The 7,475-nt window shown below is 52.7% G+C and overlaps 1 non-coding gene across 1 annotated transcript; it reads right to left on the reverse strand.

Moving 5' to 3' along the window:
* Positions 1-5,424: 5,424 nt before the first annotated feature.
* LOC120653034 lies at positions 5,425-5,531 on the reverse strand. Its single transcript, XR_005666730.1, has one exon. It is a non-coding gene; the product is annotated as a small nucleolar RNA R71 (small nucleolar RNA).
* Positions 5,532-7,475: the final 1,944 nt, after the last annotated feature.

Here is a 7,475-nt window from a genome sequence, read left to right on the forward strand (position 1 = left end):
TAATTAAACCTTAGATCTAAGGGCTAGCGCGTAAAACTGCCAAGGGTTGACTGCGGGTTCTAATCCTCGAAAGTTCAGGGGGGTCCGTGCAAGATTCTGGGCCTGGTTGGAAATATTTCAACACTGAGTAGGACCGCGGGTTCATTTAAAAGAAACCCAGGGTCTCTTTAGCAAATTTGCTAGACTGAACCGGTATCTACGCGTATGGGCCGTTGGATCGAGATCTAGTGGTTCAGATCTGATGGGGATTCGATCTAATCTTGCGCGTCCGTTCTTGATCGGACGGCTCAGGGCTGAGGTTGCGGGGAAGCGGCGGCGCTGACCGCCGGAGACGCGTTCCCGCGTCGGAGCAGTGTCGGAGCTGGCCGAACTCGGCCCTCCGGGCTGGGATTTGAGCGGGCTTTGGGTCGGGGAGGATCAACGTGGAGCGCGTGATCCACTGGTGGCCCTAGAGAGGTTTGAGGAGGCCCTGGGACGTGAACGCGGTTGCGGCGGCGGTTGTAGATCGCACAGTTCGTTGACGTGCACGCGTGCAGTGCGTTCTGGGGCCAGGGTGAGTGTGCAACGGGGTCATGGAGCTAGTGTGAGGCACGAGCATCCTGAAACAAGGATCGAGCGGGGCTGGGGTGCACTGCAGGGCATCCGCCATGGCGGAGCAGGGACGTGTGCGGCGGCGAGTCACCGGCGGCCGGTGTTCCGACCACTGGAACGACCTACGTGACAAGATTTCTAGCGCAAAACGTAGAGGGGACTAGGTTTGTGCTCACCTTGCACTGAATCAGGCAGGCGGGTGGCGTAGAAGGGTTGACGGCATCGGTCCGGTGGCGGCGCACGGGCGGAGCTCGGGGTCCGGCCACTGCTGGGCATCTCCGGGTTCCTGGATCCCTCGCAAGGCTTCGACGACGATCTGCGAGGGGGTTCCAAGGGTCAGGGGAGGTCGGGGATCGCCGGCGGCGAAGAATCATGGCAGCGCAGCGAGCTCACCGGCGCAGAGTATCGGAGAAAATCCCGGGCGTGCGGGCCACGGAGTCGCGAGCAAGGAGCATGGCGTGCTTTGGGGCGTCGAGGCAGAGCTAAGGCGGGGTTTGCAGGGGTTGGGGTGCGGTGGTGTGGCGTGGCCGCGGTGGGGCAGCGGCTCTGCTCCGGCGGCGAGATGGGGCGCGAATGCTAGGGTTGTGGTGGCGGCTCTGGCGTGGCGCTATGGGTGCGCAGGAGGGTCCGCGGGCACCAAATAAAGTGGAAACCCGGGGATCTTGGGGAGGTGCACCCCGCACGGGCACGGCAGTCACGGCCGTGATCCGCGCGCGGAAGGAGCGGATCGCGGAACGGCTTGGTGTGATCCGCCCTGGGTGGAGCCTCTAGAAGGAGGGGGTGCTCGGTGGCATGACAGTGGTCCAGTCGCGAGCGCGGGTGGAGCGGGGCCACAGGGCAGCGACGTGACCGAGGTTCTCGGCGGAGTGGAGCTGCGCGGGGAAGAAGAAGGAAAGAAGGAAGAAGGGCGCCGACAGGTGGGCCCGAACGGGTAGCGAGAGAGGCGGGAGCGCGCGGTGCGGGAGACGGGGAAGGCGCGGCTGACGCGTGGGCAGGGGCTGTCAGCGGGGCGCGAGCGACGCGTTCGCAGCGCTGAGCGCGCGGAGGGGGTGAGCTGGACCGCTGGGCCGAACGCGGGGCGTTTGGGCCGGTGCGGGGAGGAGGCGAGCGCGCACTGCGGGAGTGGGCCGCCGGGGAAAGGAGAGAGCGGACCGGGCTGGAAAGCTGGGCCGCAGGGTTGGATTGGGTTTCCTGTTTTTTCCTTTTCTCTTTTCTATTTCAAACACTACTCAATTTTATTTGAATTCAAATTCAAATTTGAATTCAACACTAACACTCAACCAAATAGAAATAATGCACCAGCATGAATGCAACAACAAAATTTAAACTTAGACAAATTTTAATTACTTGTGAGAGAAAATTAATTTAAATGCAAGTCTAAGCAAATAAAACCTTAGAAAATTAAATAAAGCCAATTAAATTTATTATTAAATAGGAAATTTAAATTAGGGTGTTACAATATAATGAAATAAACCCTAAGTCTCCCTCCTCAGTTCCTCTTCCACCCTGCCGCCGCACCCCACTCTCTCTCCACCCCTGCCCCTGACCTACCCCGACGCCGGCCCTAACCCTCCCCTCCCATCGGCCCTCCCTCCCCTCCCAAGAGGGCCTGCTGCCGCCGCCCCTCTCGCCCTTCTCCCTCTCCCTCTCCCTCCCCCGCGAGGCAGCGTCCCCGTCCATCTCCCTCTCCCAGGGCGGCGCTCCCCTCCCGCCGAGCTCCTCCACCAGCGCGAGGCGCTCCCCTCCCTGCGGCGTGGCATGGTGGATCCTGTCTCCCCGCGGCGGATCCGGCTAGATTGGGTGGCGGCGCGGCGCGGCGAACCGGCCCTGGCTGTGGATCTGTGGCGGCACGGACCGGCCCTGCCCTCCGAGCACCTACACCGGCGCGGCGGACCAACCCTGCAGCTGTAGTGGCGCGGTCCGAGGACGAGGACGTTGCGGATCCTGTGGCCTCTTCCCCAACCTTCCCGGCAAAGCCGCGCTGCTCCCTCTCCATCGGGCTCCGGGTGGGCGCCGCGCTCCCCGTGCACCCCCGGCGAGCCCCCATGGCGCAGCGGCCTGGCGGCCCGGCGGGCAACACCCCTCTCCTCCCCTCCCCTCTCGTCCGGCTCGAGTAGGGGCCGGATCCGGCGAGCAGGGGCCAGATCCGGCCTCCCCGGCGGCGGGGACGAAGCCCGCAGTGGCGGCGGCGTGCAGCGGCGGCGGGGGCCGGCCAGCGGGCTCTGGTGGGCCCGTGATGGGTTCAGCAGGCTCGGGCTCATTTTTTTTACTTTTTTATTTGATTAACCGAGGTGGGCACCAAACCGCCTCGGTAAATATGGCATTTACCGTGATGATAGGTCCGAGGCAGTTGTGGTTGCCCGCCTCAGAAAATTAATTTTGTAGTAGTGATTCTGGTTACCATCAAATACCCATCCATCCTGAAGACCAAAGCAAGACTACATTCACATACCCTTATGGACCGTACGCCTACCAACGAATGTCATTTGGGCTATGCAATGCACCGGCATCGTTACAAAGGTGCATGATGTCCATTTTCTCAGATATGATCGAGGAAAATATGGAAGTCTTCATGGACGACTTCTCGGTCTATGGAAAAACCTTCGATCATTGTCTCAAAAATTTGGACAGAGTCTTGCAGAGATGCCAAGAAAAGGACCTGATCCTCAACTGGAAGAAATGTCATTTTATGGTCCATAAAGGCATCGCCTTAGGACACTTGGTGTCCGAGAGAAGGATAGAGGTGGACAAGGCAAAAATCGAAGTCATCGAGTGACTTCCGCCTCCCACCAACGTGAAAGGAATTTGAAGCTTCCTAGGCCATGCGGGATTCTATCGACGGCTCATTGCGAACTTCTCTTAGATCACTAGACCCCTCACAAGTCTTCTAGCCAAGGATGTCCCTTACCATTTCACCGATGAGTGTCACAAAGCCTTTGAAAATCGCAAAAAGGCACTCGTTTCACCTCCAATCATACAACCCTCAGATTGGAAGCTCCCGTTTGAGATTATGTGTGATGCTAGTGACTACGCGGTGGGGGCCGTGCTTGGGCAAACCAAGGATAAGAAGCATCACACGATCGCGTATGCCAGCAAGACACTGTTGACGCTCACTAACGACCATTTCCAGGCATCAACTTGATCAGAAAATCATGAGAGTTTGCATTTCTTACACGCATCCTTATACAATATAGTTGTTTGTAATAGTATTAGACTATGGTTACCGATATCTGCTTTAAGTATATTCGGAGTTATCGAGTATATGCTTCTTGTCATGGTTGCGTTATTATTCAATGCTTGCATTGCATGATCGTCCTGTGCTGGAGATGGTTAGTATTTTGTTCTTAGAACTCAATCAACTGCTCCAATATTCGTATGATTGCTCTAGTGTGATGTCTGTCCATCTGGAGGGTGGGGGCTCCACACAGGACACTAGAGTATTCCTTACTAGAGTAGACATGGTGTATAGATTAGCTAAGAGTTGTTGGATGTCAACTATACTCATGGTTTGTAGAGGTAGCCGGCAGGTGGTGACAGCCTGTCCGAGCCTGAGTAATCCTCCATGTTCGGTATGGGGGGTAGGAGGTACATAAAGTCGCCGGGGTATACGGGCTCCTCCCGTTGCTTCGATAGCGATATCCCTGTTGTATAGTTTAATCTCTGACGAGCTAACCAATGAGAAAGTGTAGATATAGCTAGCCTAGCACAGCTGACTCGAGCTCTGACTTCTACCTTTCTCCCGGCCTAAAGCATCTTTTATCTTTCTTTTGCCTTTTATTTATCCAAGAGGGTAGTTTGTGTGTGTGTCACACTACCTCCTACCATGTTATTATCTTACCCCTATTTATGCATGAGAATATCCAATCTAGATAGAGTTCACCAACTAATCTATATATCCTCTCACTCACCGCCTTCCCTGCGGAAATATAAATGACACCCCGGTATACTCCCGGGTAAAATGCTACAGCGGTATTCCGTGCGCTTGCGGATTTATTCGTGGTTCATGAAATACTGTCACTCCAAATTGGCATCTACGGGTGTCATCGCTGGTGATGTTGGTAGGCACCAACAGACACTCACAGGAGCCCAGCTCAATTATGCAACAACGGAAAAGGAGCTCCTAGCAGTTGTCTTTGCTATCGATAAGTTTAGATCCTATCTAGTGGGGACAAAGGTCATAGTCTACACCGACCACGCTGCACTCAAGTACCTCCTGACTAAGAAGGATGCTAAACCAAGGCTGATCAGCTGGATTCTTCTACTCCAAGAATTCGATTTAGAAATTAAGGATAAGAAAGGAGTAGACAATTCAGTGGCGGATCATTTATCGCCCATGCCTATCACCAGCTCTCAAGACCCGCCGATAAATGACTTCCGATGGCCCTCACGCGAGCTCGTCTCGTATCACCTCGGAGATCACTCTTGGCAGTTGATTCAGTCATCGCATCATCGTCGGCTCCTAGAGCTATAGCCTAGAAGACACTCCGTGATTACTCTGCTCCATCTGCTAACTAGGTCCCCACCGGGCCCGAGGTTAACACCGGAGGAGAAAATTTCGAGATCAAGACGGGTCTCATTACGATGGTGCATGCCAGCCCATTCTGTGGCAAGGCCAATGAGGATGCCAGCGCTCATCTCCAGCAGTTCCTGGAGCTCTGTAGTACTTTTGTTATCTAGGGTGTATCGCAAGATACCATCCGGCTCCATCTGTTTTCGTTCTCTCTCTTGGGGAGAGCGAAACAATGGTTTTATGCTAACAAGGCTACAGTGGATACTTGGGACAAATGTGCCAAGGCATTCCTCTCGAAGTTCTTCCTGACGGGCAAAACCAATGCTCTTCGTGGTCGGATTTCGAACTTCCACCATGAATCAAATGAGTCAATTCCGGACGCTTGGGAGAGGCTTTAGGAGTACATTCTAGCATGTCCGCACCATGGAATGGATAATTGGCTCATCCTACAGAACTTCTACAATGGGTTGACACAGTCATCCCGTGATCATGGGGATGCCGCTGTAGGTGGAGCTTTCTTCTCGCTGACCATTGAAAGAGCTACATCATTGATCGAGAAGATGGTTTCCAACCAAGGTTGGAGCGATGATCGCCTCCAACCGCGCCAGCGAGGTATGCACTCTGTCAAGGAGGCCGACATGCTCGCTATGAAGATTGATCTCCTCCTCAAGAAATTTGAGGATTATTCCCAAGATAAGGCTTAGATGCAAACACTTCAAGCCTTGGAAACTCGCATGACATGCGAGGTCTGTTGGAATGTTGGACATTCGGGTGACAATTGCCCAGAAACCCAAGAAGAAGCTCTATTCCTCAATGGCAGCAATAGGTTTCGTCCACAAGGAGGTCAGGTGTGGAATCAACCACGCCCATACTACCAAGGAGGTAACGGGAATTCAAATTCTTTCGGTCCTAACCAGCCTACCTTGAGAGATCTTGTCTACGGCCAAGCGAAGATCAATAAGTCCCTTCAAAAGAAGTTGGCCACTATAGACAAATCTATGGAGACTATCCATTCCAAGATGGACGGATTCTCCATTGCCATCAAGAATCAGTTGAGTTTCAACAAGATGATTGAGACTCAACTAGCTCAAGTGGCTACTACCATGCCCCCTGCTTTGGGGAACGTTAAGGCGATAACCACACGAGGAGGTAAAACTACTCAAGACCCGCCTTATCCTTACCATGTTAATAGGAAGAAAGCAAGCCCGGTGGCAGAAGAACCACCTCGGGAGGAGGATCCCAAGAAGGTTCATGATGGGAAGACGACTCCGCACGAATTCTATGATACCCAAGTATTGCCTTTCCCTATGAGGGCAAAGAAGCCAAGTACAGATGAGCAGTTCAGTCGCTTTGTTGAGATAATACAACAAGTGAACATCAATGTGCCCTTGATGGATGCGATGAAGGTTCTAACCTATGCTCGCTACATCAAGGACATAATCAACAACAAGCGACCACTACCAACTACCGAATTAATCAAGCTCATTGAGGCATGCAGTGCAGCTATACTTCAACAATTGCCCGAGAAGAAGAAGCATCCAGGATTCCCAACTATCAGATGTTCGATAGGGGCACAGAACTTCGACAAAGCCTTATGTGATTTGGGAGCCAGTGTTAGTGTGATGCCGAAGGCGGTCTTCGACCAACTCAATTACACAGAGTTGACACCAACACCCATGCAGTTGCAATTGGCTGACTCCTCAGTACGGCACCCAAAAGGAATCGCTGAGGATGTCCCAGTGAGAGTACGGGACTGTTTCGTCCCAGTCGATTTTGTGGTACTTGATATGGATAATCAGAAGGAGACTACTCTTATTCTAGGACAGCCATTCCTCAATACAGCAGATGCACATATTGATGTTGGTGCCGGAGAAATCCGACTCCATATCAATGGTAAAGAGGAGAAATTTGACTTCCGACCCAAGAGAGAACAATGCTTGATGATCCGGGTCAAATTTGGGCCAAATCCTCAGAAAATCAAAGAAGTCGAAGTCACACCCTCCCAGAAAGTTAGTCCTGTACCTTTTATGAAGACACTTATGAAAGGAGATCCAGCGAGCTTAAAAAGGTCTAAGAAGAAGGTTAAATCAAAGGTTACTACATCTGAGGATCCTGTTCCCCTGCCGTCTACGCCATCAAAGAAGACCAAGAAGAAATGGCGTAAGAAGAACAAGACGTCGTCGACCGCTACTACTTCTCCAGGTACGGACAAAACGACCTCAACCTAATCAGGTATGGAGAAAGGTCCTGCTTTTCGGACCCTAAACCAAGAGCTAGCTTGGGGGAGGTCCCCTCCCCTAAGTCAACTGTATCCCTTTATTTGCTTTCAATAAAATTTGATAAAAACTTTCAAAAAAAAACAAAATAAAAATTT

This window comes from Panicum virgatum, chromosome 9K (assembly GCF_016808335.1).
Source record: "Panicum virgatum strain AP13 chromosome 9K, P.virgatum_v5, whole genome shotgun sequence".
NCBI lineage: Eukaryota > Viridiplantae > Streptophyta > Magnoliopsida > Poales > Poaceae > Panicum > Panicum virgatum.